The sequence below is a fragment of the Callorhinus ursinus genome, unplaced genomic scaffold, assembly GCF_003265705.2.
Source record: "Callorhinus ursinus isolate GAN/ISIS: 27379988/994484 unplaced genomic scaffold, GSC_fseal_2.0 scaffold100, whole genome shotgun sequence".
Classification (NCBI taxonomy): Eukaryota; Metazoa; Chordata; class Mammalia; order Carnivora; family Otariidae; genus Callorhinus; species Callorhinus ursinus.
In genome coordinates this window covers 689,339-701,808 of record NW_027397162.1, presented here as the reverse complement: position 1 = coordinate 701,808, position 12,470 = coordinate 689,339, and the positions used below count along the sequence as shown (strand labels likewise).

At 38.8% G+C, this 12,470-nt stretch overlaps 1 protein-coding gene across 8 annotated transcripts in view; it reads right to left on the bottom strand.

Moving 5' to 3' along the window:
* LOC112806690 (zinc finger and SCAN domain-containing protein 4-like) overlaps positions 1 to 12,470 on the bottom strand; it is a 33,893-nt gene that overhangs the window by 20,693 nt on the left and 730 nt on the right. For 7 of the 8 annotated variants that reach the window (XM_073889022.1, XM_073889024.1, XM_073889020.1 and 4 more), the window contains exon 2: positions 11,885 to 11,993. The gene's annotated coding sequence lies outside the window, so the exon portion shown is untranslated. Of the gene's footprint in view, positions 1 to 11,884; positions 11,994 to 12,170; positions 12,251 to 12,470 lie in introns of those variants that run through there. The other variant, XM_073889021.1, reaches the window with a different exon arrangement.

Genomic DNA, 12,470 nt, shown 5'->3' with positions numbered 1-12,470 from the left:
TGAAATGGAGACCAGAAAATAATAGAAAGGATCAATAAAACTAAAAATTGGTTCTTTGAAAAGATAAACTGACAAATTTTTAGCTAGACCAAGAAAGGAGAAGACTCAAATAAAAATAGAGGGGCACCTGGGTGGCTCATTCAGTTAAGCATCTAAATCTTGATCTCAGCTCAGGTCTTGATCTCAGCGTTGTGAGTTCAAGCCACATGTTGGGCTCCATGCTGGGTATGGAGCCTACTTAAAAAAATAATAAAATTAGAAATGAAAGAGGAGACATTACAGTTGATTCTACAGAAATGCAGAGAATTAAGAGAGACCACTATGACAACTATATGTTAACAAATTACATAACCTAGAAGAAAGGGATACATTTCTAGAAACACCAACCTATCAAGACTGAATCAGGAAGAAATAGAAAATCTGAACATACCCATAACAAGTCAAGAGATTGAGTCAGTTAAAAAAAACAAACAAAAAACAAAAAAACCCTCCCCACACAGAAAATTCCAGGGCCAGACAGATTCACTGGTGAATTTTACCAAACATTTAAAGAAGAATTAACACCAATCCTCCTCAAACTCTTTCAAAATATTGAGGAAGAGGGAATATTTCCAAACTCATCCTATGAATCCTACATTACCTTGATACCAAAACCAGATAAGGATACCATAAAAAAGAAAACAATAGACCAGTGCCACTGATAAATATAGATGCAAAAAATTCTCAATTAAATATTACCAAACCAAAATCAAGAATACATTAAAAGGATTATGCACCATGACCAAATGGGATTTATCCCTGGGATGCAAGAGCATTTCAGTATACACAAATCAATAAATGTAATTCATCACATCATAAAATGAAAGATAAAAATCACATGAGCATCTTAGTAGTTGCAGAAAAAGCATCTGACAAAATACAACATCCTTTCATTATAAAAACTCTTAACAAATGGATGTAGAAGGAACATACTTCAATATATTAAAGGCCATATATGACAAACACACAGCTAAGATTATACTCAATGGGAAAAAATTGAAAGTGTCTCTTCTGAGATCAGGAACAAGACAAGGTTGCCCACTCTCACCATTCCTATTCAATATAATACTGGAACTACTACCTAGAGCAATTGGGCAAGACACAGAAACAAAAGCCATCCAAATGGGGAAGGAAGAAGTAAAACTGTCGTTGTTTGCTGATGATATATATGATCTTATATATAGAAAATTCCAAAGAGTCAATCAAGAAACTGGTGGAATTCTCAATGATTTCAGTAAAGTGGTAGGTTACAAAATCAACTTGCAGAAATCAGTGGTATTTCTTTACACTAATGATGAAGCATGAGAAAAAGAAATAAAACTATCCCAATCACAATAGCAAACAGAATAAATATTGTTAAAAAGGGCATACTACTCAAAGCCATCTATCGATGCAACATAATCCCCATTAAATATCACAGACATTCTTCACAGAAATAGAAGAAACAATCTTAAGATTTGCATGGAACCACAAAATATCCCAAATAGCCAAAGCAATTCTGACTAAAAGATCACAGCCAGAGGTATAACACTTCTTGATTTCAAACTATACTATAAAGCCATAGTAATAAAAACAGTATGGTACTGGCACAAAAATAGATACATAGATCAACTGAACAGAATAAAGAGCCCAGAATTAAATTTCAACATATACAGCCAACTAATCTTCAACAAGGGACCCAAGAACACTCAACCAGGGAAGGATAATCTCTTCAACACATTGTCCTGGGAAAATTGGAGAAACACAAGTGGAACAATGTAATTGGATCCTTACACACAACTCAAACATTAACTCAAAATGGATCAAAGACTTAAACACAAGAACTGATCCTTAAACACAAGACCTGAAAAAAACAAAAAAGGAAGCTTATTGACATTAGTCTTAGCAACAATTTTTTGGACATGATGCCAAAAGCACAAACAGAAGCAAAAATCAACAAGTGGAACTACAACTGCATAACAAAAGAACCAATTAACAAAATAAAATGGCAGCCTACAGAATAGGAAAAAAATGTTTGCAAAACACCAGAGAAGGAATTAACATCCAAAATATATAAAGAAATAACAGAACTTAATAACAACAACAAAATCTGATTTTATTTTTTTTTAAAGATTTTATTTATTTATTTGAGAGAGAGAGAGAATGAGAGATAGAAAGCACGAGAGGGAAAGAGGGTCAGAGGGAGAAGCAGACTCCCTGCTGAGCAGGAAGCCCGACATGGGACTTGATCCCGGGACTCCAGGATCATGACCTGAGCATAAGGCAGTCGCTTAACCAACTGAGCCACCCAGGCACCCCGACAAAATCTGATTTTAAAATGGGCAGAACTAAATAGACATTTTTCCAAAGAGGACATCAAAATGGCCAAAAGGCACACAAAAAGATACTCAACATGACTAACCATCAGGAAGATGCAAATAAGAACCACATTGAACTATCATCTCACACCTGTTAGAATGCGAGGCAAGAGACAAGGAGGCAAGAGACAAGTGCTTGTAAGGATGTGGTGAAAAAGGAACATTTATACACAGTTGGTGGGGATGTAAATTAGTCCAACCACTATGGAAAACAATATGGATGTTCTTCAAAAAATTAAAAATAGATCTACCATATGATCCTGCAGTTCCACTTCTGGGTATATACCCAAACAAAATGAAAATTGGATTTCAACAAGATACATGCACATGCATGTTATCACAGCATTATTCACAATAGCCAAGATATGGAAACAACCCAAATACCCATTAATAGACTAATGGATAAAAAAGGATTTGGTATATATACACAATGGGATATTATTCAACCATAGGAAAGGAGACTTTTCTGCTATTTGTGGCAACAAGGATGAAGTTTGAGCACATTATGTGAGATAAGAGAGAGAAATACAAGTACTGTATGACATCACTTATATGTGGAATCTAAAAAAGTCAAACCTATAAAAAACCAGAAAGTAAAATGGTGATTATCATTGGATGGGTGTTGGAGGATAAGACTGATGGTATTTAAGGATGCAAACTTGTAAATAAGCCATAGCAATCTAATGCACAGTGTAATGAATACAGATAATAATATTATACTATGATGATGTAATATTATAAATTTTGCTTCAATGGCAATCATATTACAATATATAAATGGATCACAGTAACACACTGTATACCTTAAATTTACAAAATGTAACATGTCAAATTTGTTAATTAAAAAGAAGAAAATTGGATAACTATCATTACACCTGGAAAATTTCTGTGCCTACAAAAGACATTATTCCAGCTTAATATGAAAATTAAGAGCAATTATCTCATGAGTACAAAGCGATTTCTAGCAGAATTATTTGTAATAACAACAATCAGAATCAATCCACTGCTGATCAATGGGAGATTGAATTAATGATGTCACATCCTTACAGTAGGGCACTAGGCAGCAATGGACATGATCAGAGAGTTCTCTTTACTGCTGCATGTCCAGGACATACTGTTCAGTAAACAGAAAAAGTGCTAGGGGCACCTGGGTGTCTCAGTTGGTTAAGTGACTGCCTTCGGCTCAGGTCATGATCCTGGAGTCCCGGGATCGAGTCCCACATCGAGCTCCCTGCTCAGCGGGGAGTCTGCTTCTTCCTCTGACCCTCCCCCCTCTCATGTGCTCTCTCATTCTCTCTCAAATAAATAAATAAAATCTTAAAAAAAAAAAAGAAAGAAAAAGTGCTAGAAGGTCACATATACTTAGCCTTATTTTTTGAAGAATGAGCAGGGGAACAGAGACACTATGAAAGTTAGACTGCTCTAAATGTATTTTTCTTATCATTTTTATAGTTATTAAATATTTTGGCTAAATTTGTGTTCAAAAGATATTTTATAATATAATTTATAAAAATAAAGAAATAACCTACAAAGAGGAAATATTTACACTGAATTTTAAACAAAATAATTTGACTACATATTTTTTTTTAAGGTTTTATTTATCTATTTGTCAAAGAGAAAACGTTCACGAGCAGGGCGAGCGGCAGGCAGAGGGAGAAGCAGGCTTTCTGCTGAGCAGGGAGCCCGATGGGGGGCTTGATCCCAGGATTCTGGGATCATGACCTAAGCCAAAGGCAGATGCTTAAGCAACTGGGTGGCTCAGTTTTGTCTGTTTGGATGATTCTATTTTGTTATTCCAGGCCAGTGGCTGGGGGATAACTCTACTTTCTGTCTATGTTTCCCAACATTCAGTCCCTTTGTGCTCATTTTCAATGGATACTCAGGTTACTGATAAAACTGCTAAAACAGTTCTGTTTTATCTGGTAGGTGAGTAAAACTGCTTTTGCTAATTTGGTTATGACCGTAAGACTCTACTCTCTACAGGAAATTCAATCATTCTTTCCTTCATCTGCTAATACTTAGGGGACTAATAATTTTGATTTTTTTTAATTTTAAAGATTTCATTTATTTATTTATTTGACAGAGAGAGAGAGACAGCAAGAGAGGGAACACAAGCAGGGGGAGTGGAAGAGGGAGAAGCAGGCTTCCCGCGGAGCAGGGAGCCCGATGTGGGGCTCGATCCCAGGACCCTGGGATCATGACCTGAGCCGAAGGCAGACACTTAACCGACTGAGTCACCCAGGTGACCCAATTTTCAGATTCTTGATAAGAGAAAGTATTATTCTGTGTAGAGTGGAACAATTAGTTTCTGGGAACCCCTACATCCTATAATAGGAGAAAATGAATACTATGTATGTTGGTTATACAAAGATTACTCAAACTGTTTTAGCTTCATCAATAGAAAACTCCATGAAATTTTGAAATAGTATAACAGAGGAAAAATTTTGAGTTTTGGAATTTGGACAAAATCTCTCACTTCGTAGGTTTTTTGGTGTATATATATAGTGGTAAAATGTATGTAACACAAAATTTGCCATTTTAATAATTTTCAAGTATGCAATTCAGTGGAGTTGAGTAAATTTGCAATGTTTTGTATTTCCTACCACTATCTATCTATCTATTTATTTATTTAAGATTTATTTATTTATTTATTATTTATTCCAGGATCATGACCTGAGACGAAGGCAGTCGCTTAACCAACTGAGCCACCCAGGCACCCCCACTATCTATTTATAAAACCTTTTTTATTGAGGGGCCCTGGGTGGCTCAGTTGTTAAGCGTCTGCCTTCGGCTCAGGTCATGATCCCTGGGTCCCGGGATTGAGCCCCGCATTGGGCTCCCTGCTCAGCGGGAAGCTGGCTTCTTTGCTTCTTCCTCTCCCACTCCCCCTGCTTGTGTTCCCTCTCCCGCTGTGTCTTTCTCTGTCAAATAAATAAATAAAATCTTTAAAAAAAAAAACAACCTTTTTTATTGAGGTATAGTTCACATACAATGTTATATTAGTTTCAAGTATACATTATAGTCATTCGACAACTCTATACATTACACAATGCTCACCATAATAAGTGTAGCTACCATCTATCACTGTGCAGTTTTTACAATATTTTTTAAAATATTTTATTTATTCATTTGAGAGAGAGAACAGAGGGGGGGTGAGAGGAAGAAGCAGACTCCCCGCCAAACAGAGAGCCTGATACTGGGCCCGATCCCAGGACCCTAAATCATCCCTGACCCAAAGGTTAACTGATTGAGTCGCTTAACTGACTGAGTCACCCAGGTGCTCCAGTTTTTACCCAATACTTTTGACCATATTCCCTATGCTGTACTTGTTGTGTCTGTGACTTATAGTTGGACATACAAAACTTTAAAAAAGAATCAAACCAAACAGAAAATATGTACCCCTTAAGCAATATTTTCCCATTTCCCCCTCCACCTAGCCCCTGGCAACCTCTAATCTATTTTCAGTCTCTATGAGCTTGCATATTCTAGACATTTCCTATAAGTGGAATGATAATATGTATCTCTTTGTGTCTGGCTTTAATCACTTAGCATAATGTTTTCAAGTTTCACCCATCTTGTGGTATGTATCAGAACTTCATTCCTTTTTATATTTGAATAATATTCCATTGCATGACTGTGTCACATTATATTTTATTTTATTATTTTTAGAGAGAGAGCATACAAGTGGTGGGAGAGGGACAGAGGGACAAGGTGAGAAAATGCTAGGTAGGCTCAACTCCCAGTGCAAGTCCCCACGCAGAGCTCAATCTCACCACCCTGAGATCATGACCTGAGCCCAAATCAAGAGCCAGATGCTTAACCAACTGAGCCACCCAGGCACCCTGAATGTATCACATTTAAAAAAAATCCATTCATGTGTTAACAGATAGTTGGGTTATTTCTACCTTTTGGTTATTGTGAATAATTCTGTTACGAACATTGGTGTACAAATGTTTGTTTGAGTCCTGTTTTCAATTCTTTTGGGTGTGTACCCAGCTAATTGCTGGACCCAATGGCATTTTTATATTTAAGTTTTTGAGGAGCTACTAAACTGGTTTCCACATTGTTAAACTATTTTTTACATTGTCCCATTTTACATTCCCATCAGCAATTTATGAGGGTTCCAATCTCTCCACAGCTTTGTCAATAATTTTCCCCCCCAGAGCCATCCTGGTAGATGTGGATTGATACCTCATTGTGGGTTTTGATTAGAATTTCCCTAGTGACCCATATCATTAACATCTCAAGTAATTTAGACCTGCTGTTTTCCATGATCCCTTTCCTTATCTATTTTCCCTCCACAGACCTTCCATCAGTGTATAAACAGGGACTGGCACCTAGTCTCCTAAAAGGAAAACTCTTTTGTTTCCATCACCTCCTTAAAGCTCTATTCCATTTCCTGAGGCTTGCTGGATCCTCTTCTCCATTGCCCATCCCAGTCAGTTAAATTCCCTCCTCCATTACCACTCTTTCATTCCCCAAATGAAGTCAGGGAAATCCATCTTTCTTCCAGTGAGTAAACTCCACATAGTAAAAAGATCTCCAACAGGAAGGAGACATATCCTATTAGAAATAGAGGTAATATATGACTTGAACCTGTCCCTTTGGGATTTTCTTCCCCCTTTATTCAACTCAAAAAATAACTTTCCTAACTCAAGTAAATCTCCTTCCAGAAGGAGCTCCTACTTCAAATAAGATTTCTTCCAACCTTTAAATAAGTTAGAGGTTTCATGCAAACCAGCCCTACAAGAAATATTGAAAGGGGTCCTCTAAGCAAAGAGAGAGCCTAAAAGTAACATAGACCAGAAAGGAACAGAGACATTATACAATAACAGTCACCTTACAGGCAATACAATGGCACTAAGTTCATATCTTTCAATAGTTACCCTGAATGTAAATGGGCTGAATGCCCCAAACAAAAGACACAGGTTATCAGATTGGATAAAAAACCAAGACCCATTGATATGCTGTCTGCAAGAGACTCATTTTAGACCCAAAGACACCTACAGATTTAAAGTGAGGGGTGGAAAACCATTTTTTTTGAAGATTTTATTTATTTATTTGACAGAGAGACAGCGAGAGAGGGAACACAAGCAGGGTGAGTGGGAGAGGGAGAAGCAGGCTTCCCGTGGAGCAGGGAATCCGATGCGGGGCTCGATCCCAGGACCCTGGGATCATGACCTGAGCTGAAGGCAGACACTTAATGACTGAGCTACCCAGGTGCCCCGGTGGAAAACAATTTACCATGCTAATGGACATCAAAAGAAAGCTGGGGTGACAATCCTTATAGCAGAAAAATTAGATTTTAAACCAAAGACTATAATAAGAGATGAGGAAAGACACTGTATCATACTTAAAGGGTCTATCCAACAAGAAGATCTAACAGTTTTAAATATCTATGCCCCTAACATGGAAGCAGCCAATTAATAAAAAATCAAAGAAACACATCAACAGTAATACAGTTATTGTAGGGGACTTTAACACCCCCTCACTGAAATGGACAGATCATCTAAGATCAACAAGGAAGTAAAGGCTTAAATGACACACTGGACCAGTTGGACTTCACAGATATATTCAGAACATTCCATCCCAAAGCAAAAGAACACACATTCTTCTCTAGTGCCCATGGAACATTCTCCAGAATAGATCACATCCTGGGTCACAAATCAGGTCTCAATTGGTACCAAAAGATTGGGATCATTCCCTGCATATTTTTGGACCACAGTGCTTTGAAACTAGAACTCAGTCACAAGAGGAAAGTCGGAAAGAACTCAAATACGTGGAGGCTAAAGAGCCTCCTACTAAAGAATGAATGGGTCAACCAGGAAACTAAAGAAGAATTAAAAAAATTCATGGAAACAAATGAAAATGAAAACAACTGTTCAAAATCTTTGGGATAAAGCAAAGGCAGTCCTAAGAGGAAAGTATATGTCAATACAAGCCTTTCTCAAGAAACAGGAAAGGTCTCAAATACACAACCTAACCCTACACCTAAAGAAGATGGAGAAAGAACAGCAAATAAAGCCTAAACCCAGCAGGAGAAGAGAAATAATAAAGACCAGAGCAGAAACCAATGAAATAGAAACCAAAAGAACAGCGGAACAGATAAATGAAACTAGGAGTTGGTTCTTTGAAAGAATTAATAAGATTGATACACCCCTGGCCAGACTTATCAAAAAGAAAAGAGAAAGGACCCAAATAAATAAAATCATGAATGAAAGAGGAGAGATCACAACCAACACCAAAGAAATACAAACAATTATAAGAACATATTATAAGCAACTATATGCTAGCAAATTACACAATCTGGAAGAAATGGATGCATTCCCAGAGAAGTATAAACTACCAAAACTCAAACAGGAAGAAATAGTAAACCTGAACAGAACCATAACCAGTAAGGAAATTGAAGCAGTAATCAAAAATCACCCAACAAACAAGAGCCTAGGGCCAGATGGCTTCCCAGGGGAATTCTACCAAACATTTAAAGAAAAATTAATACCCATTCTTCGAAAGTGTTCCAAAAAACAAAAATGGAAGGAAAACTTCCAAACTCATTTTATGAGGCCAGCATTACCTTGATCCCCAAACCAGACAAAGACGCCCATCAAAAAGGAGAATTACAGACCAATATCCCTGATGAACATGGATGCAAAAATTCTCACCAAAATACTAGCCAGTAGGATCCAAAGGATTATTCACCACAACCAAGTGGGATTTGTTCCTGGGCTGCAAGGTTGGTTCAACATCCACAAATCAATCAATGTGATACAATACATTAATAAAAGAAACAACAAGAACCATATGATTCTCTCAATAGATGCAATAAAAGCATTTGACAAAGTACAGCATCCTTTCTTGATTAAAATTCTTCACAGCATAGGGATAGAGGGTACATACCTCAATATCATAAAAGTCATCTATGAAAAACCTACAGTGAATATCATTCTCAATGGGGAAAAACAGAACTTTCCCCCTAAGGTCAGGAACACGGCAGAGATGTCCACTATCACCACTGCTGTTCAACATAGTATTAGAAGTCCTAGCCACAGCAATCAGACAACAAAAAGAAATAAAATGCATCTGAATCGGCAAAGAAGTCAAACTCTCACTCTTTGCAGATGATATGATACTGTATGTAGAAAACCCAAAAGACTCCACCCCCAAACTGTTAGAACTCATACAGGAATTCAGTAAAGTGGCAGGATATAAAATCAATGCGCAGAAATCAGTTGCATTTCCACACACCAACAACAAGACAGAAGAAAGAAATTAAGGACTCGATCCCATTTAAAATTGCACCAAAAAACGGCAAGACACCTAGGAATAAATCTAACAAAAGAGGCAAAGAATCTGTACTCAGGAAACTATAGAATACTCATGAGGGGCGCCTGGGTGGCTCAGTCGTTAAGCATCTGCCTTCAGCTCAGGTCATGATCCCAGGGTCCCAGGATCGAGTGCCACATCAGGCTCCCTGCTCAGTGGGAGGCCCGCTTCTCTCTCTCCTACTCCTCCTGCTTGTGTTCCTGCTCTCTCTCTCTCTCTCTCTCTCTGTCAAATTAATAAATAAGATCTTTAAAAAAAAATAGAATACTCATGAAAGAAATTGAGGAAGACACAAAGAAATGGGAAAACGTTCCATGCTCTTGGATTAGAAGAACAAATATTGTGAAAACGTCTATGCCACCTAGAGCAATCTACACATTTAAGGCAATCCCTAGCAAAATACCATCAACTTTTTTCAGAGAAATGGAACAGATAATCCTAAAATTTGTATGGAACCAGAAAAGACCCCAAATAGCAAAGGGATATTGAAAAATAAAAGCAAAGCTGGTGGCATCATAATTCCGGACTTCAATCTCTATTACAAGGCTGTCATCATCAAGAAAGTACGGTATTGGCACAAAAACACACACATAGATCAATGGAGGAGAATAGAGAACCCAGAAATGGACCCTCAACTCTACGGTTAACTAATCTTTGACAAAGCAGGAAAGAATATCCAATGGAAAAAAGTCTCTTCAACAAATGGTGTTGGGAAAATTGGACAGCCACATGCAGAAGAATGAAACTGGACCATTTCCTCACACCACACACAAAAATAGAATCAAAATGGATGAAAGACCTAAATGTGAGACAGGAATCCATCAAAATCCTTGAGGAGAACACAGGCAGCAACCTCTTCGACCTCAGCTGCAGCAACTTCTTCCTAGAAACATTGCCAAAGGCAAGGGAAGCAAGGGCAAAAATGAACTATTGGGCCTTCATCAAGATAAAAAGCATTTGCACAGCAAAGGAAATAGTCAACAAAACCAAAAGACAACCAACAGAATGGGAGAAGATATTTGCAAATGACATATCAGATAAAGGGCTAGTATCCAAAATCTATAAAGAACTTATCAAACTCAACACCCAAAGAACAAATAATCCAATCAAGAAGTGGGCAGAAGACATGAACAGACATTTTTCCAAAGAAGACATCCTAATAGCCAACAGACACATGAAAGAGTGCTCAACATCACTCGGCATCAGGGAAATCCAAATCAAAACCTCAATGAGATACCACCTCACACCCGTCAGAGTGGCTAAAATTAACAAGTCAGGAAACGACAGATGTTGGTGAGGATGTGGAGAAAGGGGAACCCTCCTACACTGTTGGTGGGAATGCAAGCTGATGCAGCCACTCTGGAAAACAGTATGGAGGTTCCTCAAAAAGTTGAAAATAGAGCTACCCTACGACCCAGCAATTGCACTACTGGGTCTTTACCCCAAAGATACAAATGTAGTGATCCTAAGGGGCACATGCACCCCAATGTTTATAGCAGCAATGTCCACAATAGCCAAACAATGGAAAGAGCCTAGATATCCAGCAACAGATGAATGAATAAAGAAGATGTGGTGTATATATATATACAATGGAATATTATGCAGCCATGAAAAAAATATGAAATCTTGCCATTTGCAATGATATGGATGGAACTAGAGGGTATTATGCTAAGTGAAATAAGTCAATCAGAGAAAGACAATTATCATATGATCTCACTGATATGTGGAATTTGAATAACAAGGCAGAGGATCATAGGGGAAGGGAGGGAAAAATGAAACAAGAAGAAACCAGAGAGGGAGACAAACCATAAGAGCCTCTTAATCTCAGGAAACAAACTGAGGGTTGTTGGAGTGGAGGGGGGTGGGAGGGAGGGGTGGCTGGGTGATGGACATTGGGGAGGGTATGTGCTATGGTGAGCACTGTGAACTGTGTAAGACTGATGAATCACAGACCTGTACCCCTGAAACAAATAATACATTTTATGTTAATAAAAAAATAAATAAAAATATGCATGCATAATCATTCTGTGGATTTCCATGTAGTCAGAGCTCAGGGCTGAGGAGGCTGGAATTCCTATATACGCCTGATAGAAAATGGGATATGGGCACTGAAGAAGCCTCAGAAATCTGCGAGAAGTCACCAGGGTGTCTGGAAGAAAACTAACCTGTGCAGGTGCTGGGTGAGACTTCACAAGGCTGGATGAAGAACTACTCCTGGGGCTGGGAACCCGCTCCAGGTTGCACAGGCCACACAGGAAGGGTAATACCAGAACCCTGCAGGAAACAAAAGCAGCAATGACTCCCCCTGTTGCTTGCACTCAGGCTGTCACCCCATCCTACTACCCCATAAGTGTTTCTCACCCTTTGAATTAGCAAGTATTTTTCAATTTTCTGTTTTAAAAGAATTCACCATTGGGTTGCTTTTTTGGACACCCCTGCAGGAAGACGCACCAGCATTGAAGGCCCTTGTCCGGAGCCAAGGGGCGGGGGGCGGGGGTGGTCCCAGGTGGAGTCTTCCTTCAGTGGACTCGGACTCAGGGGCAGGTGGGTCTTGGATGCACCAGGGGCCCACGGGTAGGCTCTGCACGGGGCTCTCAAGGTTCACTGGCTAATTCTTTCCCTCCTCAAACAGACATACTTCAAGCCAGCAGGCCAGGCGATCTGAGGCCGAATCTGACAGGGGACAGGGTGGGCTGGGCACAGTGGGGGTGGCACTTCAGACCCATCCGGTCCAGTGGGCCCCAGGGAAGC